We start from the raw sequence: 9757 nt of genomic DNA, 5'->3' as shown, positions 1-9757 counted from the left end.
AACACCAGTGCCTGCAGCTGCAGCCCCGGAGTTCTCTGTCCCCAGCAGGGGCAGGGCCGTGGCTTCTCTCCAGCTTTGAAGCCGGAGAGAAGCCGTGGCCTGGTGCCTGCTGGGGACAGAGAACACTGGCGCCCGCAGCCTGCAGCCCCGGAGAAGCCAGAGAGAAGCCGTAGCCCCGTGCCTGCCAGGGACAGAGAACACCGGGGCCCACAGCCTGCAGCCCCGGAGTACTCTGTCCTCAGCAGGCGCGGGGCTCTGGCTTCTCTCCCCTGCTGGGCACTAGGCGGGTCCCGTGCCTGCCGGGGACAGAGAACATCGGCGCCCCCAGCCCCTGAGTTCTCTGTCCCTGGCAGGCACGGGGCCGTGGCTTCTCTCTGGCATAAGCCATGGCCCTGCGCCTGCCGGGGACCAAGAACACCAGTGCCCACAGCCGGCAGCCCTAGAGTTCTCAGTGCCCGGCAGGGGCGGGGCCGCGGCTTCTCTCCGGCTTCGAAGCCAGAGAGAAGCCATGGCCCTGCGCCTGCTGGGGACCAAGAACACCGGCGCCCACAGCCTGCAGGCCCCAGAGTTCTCTGTCCCCGGCAGGCGCAGGGCCGCGGCTTCTCTCCCCTGCTGGGCACTAGGTGGGCGCACAAAAATGCCCCGGCGGGCGCCATAGTGCCCACGGGCACTGCGTTGGGGACCACTGTTCTAAGGGTATGTCTACGCTACAAAATTAGGGCGATTTTATAGAAGTTGATCTTTAGAAATCAGTTTTATACAGTCAATTGTGTATGTCCCCAGTAAGTGCATTAAGTCGGCGGAGTGCGTCCTCAGTACCGAGGCTAGCGTCGACTTACAGAGCGGTGCACTGTGAGCAGCTATCCCACAGTTCCCGCAGTCTCCACTGCCCATTGGAATTCTGGGTTAAGCTCCCAATGTCTGATGGGGCAAAAACATTGTCGCGGGTGGTTTTAGGTACATGTCGTCAGTCGCCTCTCCCTCCCTAATTTCTTTCTCTGATATGGTTGCTGGCCTAGTGGATGGGGCAAAGCAGTATACAAGATATATCTTAATTTTAGTAAGGCTTTTAACACAGTCTCAGATGGCAGTCTCATAAGCCAACTAGGAAAATGTGGCCTAGAAGAAATTACTACAACTAGCTGAAAAGCTATACTGAAAGTGTAGTTATTAATGGTTTGCTGTCAAACTGGGAGGACATATTTAGTGGGTAGCACAGGGGTCAGTTCTGCATCCAGTACCATTCAATATTTTCATTAATGACTTGGATAATGGAGTGGAGAGTACGCTTATAAAATTTGCAGATGACACCAAACAGAGATTATAAGCACTTCGGAGGACAGGGTTAGAATTCAAAATGATCATTACAAATTGGAGAATTGGTCTGAAATTAACAAGATGACATTCAATACAGACAAGTGCAAAGTACTTCACCTAGGAAGGAAAAATCAAGTACACAGCTACAAAAGGGGAATAACTGGCTAAGTGGTAGTACTGCTGAAAAGGATCTTGGGGTTATAGTGGGTCACAAGTAGAATATGAGTCAACAGTGTGATGCAGTTGCAAAAAAAGCTAATGTTCTGGGGTGTATTAACAGGAGTGTCATATGTAAGACACAGGAGATAATTGTCTCACTCTACTCAGCACTGGTGAGGTCTCAGCTGGAGTACTGTGTCCAAGTCTGAGTGTCACACTTTAGGGAAGATGTGAACAAATTGGCTAGTATACAGAGTGAGCAACAAAAATGATAAAAAAGGTTTAGAAACCCTGACCTATGAAAAAAGGTTTAAAAAACTGGGCATCTTTAGTCTTGAGAAAATGAAGACTGTTATCAGGGTCCTCAGTCTTCAATATGTTAAGAAGACGGTGATCAATTTTTTCCATGTCCACTGAAGGTAGGACAAGAAGTTATGGGGTTAATCTGCAGCAATGGAGATTTAGGTTAGCTAGTAGGAAAAACTTGGTTACTGTCAGGGTAATTAAGCTCTGGAATAGGCTTCTAAGGGAGGCTGTGGAATTCCCATCACTGCAGGTTTTTAAAAATAGGTTGGACAAACACCTGTCAGGGATGATCTAGGTTTACTTGGTCCTGCCTCAGTACAAGAGGCTGGGAGGGGTAACTTCTTGAGGTCCCTACCAGCCCTACATTTCTATGAGTCTTTGATTAACATCAAATCATTGAATTGCTTTATCAGATTAAGAGTCAAGGACAGATTTATTTTATAAGGATAAAAACGCAACTGCATTGAAGATTGTATGTGGGCATGGATACAGACAACACAGTGGATAACAGGTAATTTCATACATGCAGTTTTGTGATTACCTAGTTATCCTGCTTGCAAAACCAGGTTCCAAGGCAATGAGCAGAAACAAACGGAAACCATACCAGAAGTAAACAAAAGAGGATTGGAGTACAGTCCTTAGAACAGAAATTCCCTACGTAATTCTGTTGGTGTCCAAATGCTACAGTGACAGGTGCACTAGAAATGTGTTGCATACATTAGATTAGAATAGCTCTGAAGTCCAGTAGATATGGCATTGGACTGGGAGTCAAGAGATCTTGGTTCCATTACTGTCTATACTATGTCTGCTGTATACACTGGCCTAGTCACTTCATCTCTGTCCCCCTCCCACCCTTTATCTTGTCTACAAAGCCTTTGAGACAGTGACTGTCTTACTGTGTATTTGTACAGTGCCTAGCACACTGGAGCCCTGGTCTTGGTTGTGACTCTATGTATTACTATAATACAAATTATAATAGATTAGGGAACAAATCAATTAATCTGGATAGTAAAAAGAACTGATAAAAAAATGAGCGGGTCTGACATATGCCATCCAGTAGAGGGCAGCAGTATGCATACACACAACCCAGTGCATAACACCTGTCATCACAACCGGAATGGCATTTTGCCCCAAAGAATCATGATTTTGCTTTAAGAAAATTCAGTATACCCAGTCTTGACCCTTTCTCGTTCTTCTCACCAATTTGCTGTTCTAAAGACCACCACTCTCTCTGGTTGTTAAACTGAGGTCTAGAAATTTACTGTTAATTACCCTACTTACAAACGGGATAAGCAGCACCAGGAATCCAACAAGCCACTTTGTTCACAGAAAGATGCAAGAGTAACCATTCCTTTCATTGTGATTGTCTTGCTCACTAATGTTTTCTCTTCTAATGAATTACATGCTTGCTAGGAAGGACCTAGTTTTTATGGCATCCATAGCTTTAGCCAGATTAAAGGCTACAGGCAGGGGCGGCTCTAGGCACCAGCAAACCAAGCTGTTGCCTAGGGCGGCCAAATCTAGGGGGCGGCAGGCTGGGCGGGGACAGACCCGCGCGCATGCCTGCCTCCACCGGGTCACCCGCGCGCGAGCCACCAGCCGCGCCGGAGACGGGCGAGGGGCTCGCTCGCTCGGACTCGGCTGGACCTCCACCGCGCAGCTCGGCAGCTCGCCGGAGCCGCCGGACCACCCGCGCGCGCCGCGCCGCGCGCCCGAGGAGGTCGTTTTCCGGCTCCGGTGGAGCTCCTCCATGATGCCGCTGCGGCAGCCGCTCCGCCCCGGGCCGCGGATGGGATGGGCGGAGCTCAACCGGGAAGAGGGGGACGCCCGACGGGAGGAAGGAAGCGCGAGCACGCACGGGCTACAGGTCAGAGACAGGTTTTCCCACATCCACTAAGGATAACTAAAAACTAATGGATATTCTTATCAAAATTTAAAATTCTCTTTAGAAGTACTGCTGCATTATCATTTCTGAGCAGAGACTGTTCAGATTGGGAAAAACTGTAAAAAAAAATCAAGACATAATGCTGGAGTCACACAGAATACAAAGTAGTCTAATAGTTTTTGAGATTGAAGAAAGTGTTGCTATTGAACTGCTAAACAGTTTCTTATTTTTCTTAACATTAGGAATGGAATAAATTACAAAGCAAAACTAGAAATGATCTCGCTTCTCCAACTGGAAGACAGGACCAAATTCTCTGCCAGTGTAAATGAGCATTTACCCCAGCTCAGGACAAATCACCTTACTAATGGAACCATTGACTTCCTATTGAAGTGTCACTGAAGTGAATCCTTGCATAAGTAAAGCCTGCATGCCCCTTATTGAGGTACCTGGGCTGCACTGACAATACCAAGCATTTTAAGTTTAGTGCTTTTATTCAGACTTAATTATTCTAAATTATTCATACAAATATTAGTTGAATACCTGTCCAGACTACAGAGAAACATAACCAAACAGAAGGAAGTGTCTTCTTTTTCTTCTACACTTCAAGTTGGAAAAAAAAAGTAAATTAACTCTGATTCCTCATGATATTTTGTGTAATTGTTGATATGAACCTGGGAGGACAATTTGTTTTTATTCTGTGAACCTGATTCTCATCTCATGCTGCTGCTTATGCAGTGTAAACCCTATTGACTTCAGTGGTCTTATTCCTGATTTATACAAGTATAAGTGAATTCAGCAAGGGGCCCTATAATTCATAGCTTCTGTAATACTTGCTTATAGAACCACAGGGATTCATTGGAACACTGCAAAGTACCAACTAGAGCACACACAGGCAGGACTAATCTTCCCCCAAAACTCCACAGATCAGATACAATAACGTAAGAATATACAAGACAACAACTTAATACTAAGATAAAGGTACAGCACAATCTATTGTTGGAGGTGCTGTCTGCACTAATCATTACAACTTCCCACCACTCACCCACACCTCTAGCTGAATAACAATTTTAAACAGTAACTCCTAAGAATCTAGATAGTCTACCACTCACACAGGTTTCCATGTTCAACTGCCTGCTCAAGTCCTTTATTTGGTCATGGCGACATCACTCAGCTGGATTTATATTATCAATGAGTACAGAGTTCTTCTTCTTGTCCTCCAGGGTAGGCCTATCCATTATGGACAGACTGTTGAAGACTGCAGTGTGTTGAGTTTCCAAGGACACTCTGGCACCTTCTCCTTCTCAATTGGTCTCAGGATCGGTGCAAGGATGTTTCGCACCCTAGGCGAAACTTCCACCTTGCGCCCTCCCCTGTCCCCGAGCCCACGCCCAGAGGCGCCCCCATCAGCCTCCCCACTCCGCCCTGAGGTGCCCCCCTCTGCAGCAGCTCCCCATCCCCCACCCTCCACCCTGAGGCACCCCTGCTCCGCACATGAGCACAAGCACCCCGAGCACGCCGTCGCTGCTTCACTTCTCCCACCTCCCAGGCTTGCGGCGCCTAAGCTCACCCCTGCTCCGCCTCCTCCCCAAGCATGCTGTCGCTGCTTCACTTCTCCCGCCTCCCAGGCTTGCGGCCCCAATCAGCTTAGGCGCTGCAAGCCTGGGAGGTGGGAGAAGTGAAGCCGTCATGGCGTGCTCGGGGAGGAGGCGGGGCAGGGGTGAGCTGTGGTGGGGAGTTCCCCTGCATGCCGCCCCCCCCCTTACTTGCTGCAGGCGGCCCTCCCTGTGCTCCCCTGTCCCAGCTCTCTCTGCCTAAATGCTGGCAGCAACCAGGGCGGCCAAAGAACCGGCCGCCGTGGTCGCTGCCAAAGAAAATGCCACCCCCCAAATCCTAGCACCCTAGGCGACCTCCTAGGTCACCTAAATAGTTGCACCGGCCATGATTGGTCTCCCACCAAAAGTCACAGGAACCTGCTGAGATACCTCCAAATCTTCTTCTTCATCCTGTTTGGAATGGAGGTTGGGTATCCTCAGTGTTTGTTCTCCGCATTCTCTCATTGAATAGGTGCACCAGTTCTTGATGCACTATAAAGGGATAAGCTTTTGCTTTTCTATATCAGCAAGGCTAAGTTGTTTAGTTTAATTACCTTGTAAGGTCCTCTCCAAAGAGTAATGCATTTGGGATTTTTTACGGGCTGCTTTTTCCAGTTGCATAGCCACACCTTCCCTTCTTCCTGGATGGACATGCAATTCTTTTTCCTGGCCTCTCGAGCCTGGCATACTTGCTTCTGGCTCATCTGTTCCTTCACCTTCTTGAATGCTGTCTGGAGGTCACTGATATGGGACTCAACCCTGTCTCTTACCTGTGTAGATACAGGGCGCCTTATCAGTTCTTGCTGCCTGAACATCAAGTTTCAGGGAAGCATGGGTTTGCAGAGTCCAGAAATAATCTTATAAGGAGAGTATGGATAGCTGAGTGCTGGTTGGTGTTATATCCAAAGATGACAAAAGGTGTTTTCATATCCCAGTCCCGTTGGTCTTCATTGACCAAGACTCTAAGCCTAGAACAAATGGGGCAGTTTGCTTGCTCCACTCCCTCATTATTCGCGGGGTGGGTGACACTAGGCTTCATTTTGGTTATTTGGAACTATTCAGATTCCTTCCTCTGATCACTGCAGACGCAGCTTGATGGGCCAATCAACACTACGTGTTTCATCAATGCATCTGTAACTGTCTCAGTCCTTTTATCCGTCAGTGGCTGCACCACCTTCTTTGAGAAGGTCTCATACACTATCAGCACAAACTGAATTCCACTTTGTATAAACTCAAGTCAATCTGTATGAACTCCCAGGGCTTACTAAATAGGGGCATTTCTCCTAAAGGAGTTCTGCCTCTCCTTGCTGGTGCTTTCCTTTCTTGACAGGTAAAGCAGGAAAAGAGGTTTTGAGACATCAGCTACACTGAACACTGTCCCCGGGAGCTGATTTTTCACTAACTGCACTTCCTGGTCAGTCACATAAATTGCTCTTACTCAGAACTCATACTTTGGTCCAGCTTGAGACAGTTCTGCTAAACAGCAATCCAGATTGGATATTAGTAGCTTCAACCAGTCTTCCAGGTTGCCTGAGGCAGTCCTTTACCCTTAGGAGTATTATTGCATGATGACCTGCTTTAACCACAACTTTATGCTGAGCCACCTCAGGGGGCAATTCCTCTCCATCATCCTGTAGAGGCACTTCTAAGCCTCCAAAACTTGCTGACCAGGGTCCACCTTTCCTCCTGCCTGCACACAGCAAAGGTATCTGAATATTGTCCAGGGGCAGGTGTGTTCTATTAACACTCTAGGAGTTCTTGTGACGCCCTCAGGTGAAATCCACTCCCGATACAACAGCACTAGAAATATTGGTCAGCACAGCAGAAGTCCATTTAGTATGCAGAGACCCCAAGTTCAGTGGGAGCTGGATTTTTCCTGTTATCTCCAGTGGCTGATGATTAATAGTCACCAATTTAACTCCTGCAGTACAATTTACTTCCCCTTCCACGCTGGGTGTTCTCCATTGATCAGACTTATTTCAGATCCTGAGTCCAACACCATTATGGTTTTCCAGCCATCGATGTCTCCAGACACATAGTAACAGGTACTGGGCAGCTCTTCACAAGAGCTGTTCTAGTAGTTGCTGACAGTCACCCTATTGTTCAGCAACATCTAGTTTCCCTTGATATGGCTTCCCTCTGCTTGGGTCATTCCATCCTGAATGGTCTTTGCCTCCTCAGCACCTGCGAATGTCACCTGGGATCTACTTGGGAAACAGTCTCTCTCATCTGACCCACAGGCTGCCTGCGAATATTTATACCTGGGCATCCTCCAATTTTTTAGCCACTTTCCTAGCAATCTTTTCTCAGAGAGCTGCATCTGGTATAAAGGAGTCACTGTGGGGCTGGGAATTAACAGCTGATACCTTTAAAGAAACAGCATTTTTTTTCAATATCTTGAACTCTGTGTAAGCCGGTCCATAGCCATCTTCCTTCACCAACAGGTTATGAAGTCCCCTGTTAAACTGTTTATAAAGTGACTTTTCACACAGTATTCTCTCATGACTTCCCAATGGGCATAGGCCCCAGTCTGCATTGCTAGCTCCAGATTCAGTGCACCAAGTTCTGCTTCATTTGAATCATCTCCCAGTCAAGGTAACACAGGGAAAGCCCTATTGAGCAGTCTCTGCAGTGCACACAAATAATTATTCAGGGGCTCCCTCTCTGCCACCTCCTGGTTTGCCATTCCTGCCTCTATTTCAGAAGGGCCAACTCCCCTCATAGCAGTCATATGTGTTTGTGTTATTATCTATAAGACTCACTCGCCACACTAGAAGCTGCTGGTAAAAGGCTTTGGCATCACCATCCAAGAACACTGCTAAGCACTGTGCTTTTCTCTCATGAGTCCACTCATTCACAGGGAGCAACAGCTCAAAGTCCGTCAAATACTCACAAGTTCCAGTCTCATCTGCATGTCCATTTCTCCTCAAGCAAAAGTGGTTTTGCCATCTTGAAGGCACTGCCACCAATTGTAATACTCCCTTGCAGAATCACAGAGATTTACTGGAACACTGTAAGTTCCAACTCCAGCACACATAGGCAGGACTGAACTTCTGCTAACGCCCTGTCGCCCCCCACCAGAATCAGGCACAACACCATAATAACATACAACAACAATTTAACACTGAGATAAAGCTACAGCACCATCTATTGGTGGAGGTGTGGTGTGCACTAATCATTGCAATTCCTTTTTTTTCATTATGTTTTCTTGAAATTTTCAATAGGGGTTATCAAAGCTCGGACAAAAGGATTTAGTAGTAGGAATAGAAAAGAAAGGAAAAAGTTTAGCTATGTTGTACGGGAAGATGCAAGAGGATCTAGCACTAGCCTGAATGTGAAGGGTAAAAGAGGGAGGAGTCAAGAATGAGGGCACTAGGGTTACAGCCCTGGCGAATGGGAAGGATTATAGAATTGTCTATCATGATGGAGAAAGGGGAAAGGAGAGGGTTTGAGAGACTAGTAGGAAAATGTAAGTTGAAGAAAGAACATCCAGGAGAGGTGTCTCAGAAGCATTGGCAGATCTGAGTCTGAAAGAAGGGCAGTTATTAGGATGGAGAGATAAATTTGAGAGTCAACATAGAGATGGTCACTGAAGCTATATGGATGAGCTTTTTTCTTATCTACCTGTTGGAGAATGATAGCATATAGTAAATAAAATAATTTCATTACAAATTTGCATACGTGGTGAAGTTGGCATGAACCCAGGGTCTAGTGTATTATAGTTAAATATGTAATGCCTCCTCTTTTGGAGGTCTGTATCCTGCATTTATAAAACATGGATTTAATCTAATAAATCTTTTCTATCTCTAACTACTATGATCCCATATGTCTCTATTACTTTAATTCAAAGGACCAATGTTGGCACCCTCTTGTGGCTAATTTAATCCATGTAAAACCTAGCAATTTTCAACCAAAACCACTGTCATCTAGTTAACGTATGTAATCAGGCTAGCTTATGGAGTCTATAGGCAAAAATCCTGTTGGAGCTGGTTATTGTTGTTTTTCTGTAAATGTGACAAGGAAAACTACATTCTTTTCACTAAATGAACATGCTTCATACAAGAAACTGAAGTCATATGTAATCCAAAACATTAAATGTGAGCAAAAACATCCAAGTTAGAAAAGCAGGTAAGTTACATGACTGCCAATAAGCTCAGATTTATATAATGACTTTCATCCAGAAGGATCCCAAAGCAAACGTTACCAATGGATTTACAAACCATACACCCAATCCTTTTCTTGGATACTTCTTTGTTAATCTAGCAACTGGGTAGGATTTGGCTAAATGGGAATCTCTAACTCTACACAGAGGTGCAGACACCTGAGTGGTGAAACACAGCCATTGCTGAACAGTGCACACAGCACTAAACAACAGTGCAGGGCACGCCATAAAAATACCATCACCAGCGGAAAATGCAGAGCCATTTTAGGTTGGCAAGAGGGAGTTACCCTGCCATAACTGGCATTTAGTTGGGAGTCCTTGGGACACTATGCTTAA

This window comes from Mauremys reevesii, linkage group 3, assembly GCF_016161935.1.
Source record: "Mauremys reevesii isolate NIE-2019 linkage group 3, ASM1616193v1, whole genome shotgun sequence".
Lineage (NCBI taxonomy): Eukaryota > Metazoa > Chordata > Testudines > Geoemydidae > Mauremys > Mauremys reevesii.
The sequence above is the reverse complement of the archived record's forward strand: the minus strand, read 5'-3'. Positions refer to the sequence as shown.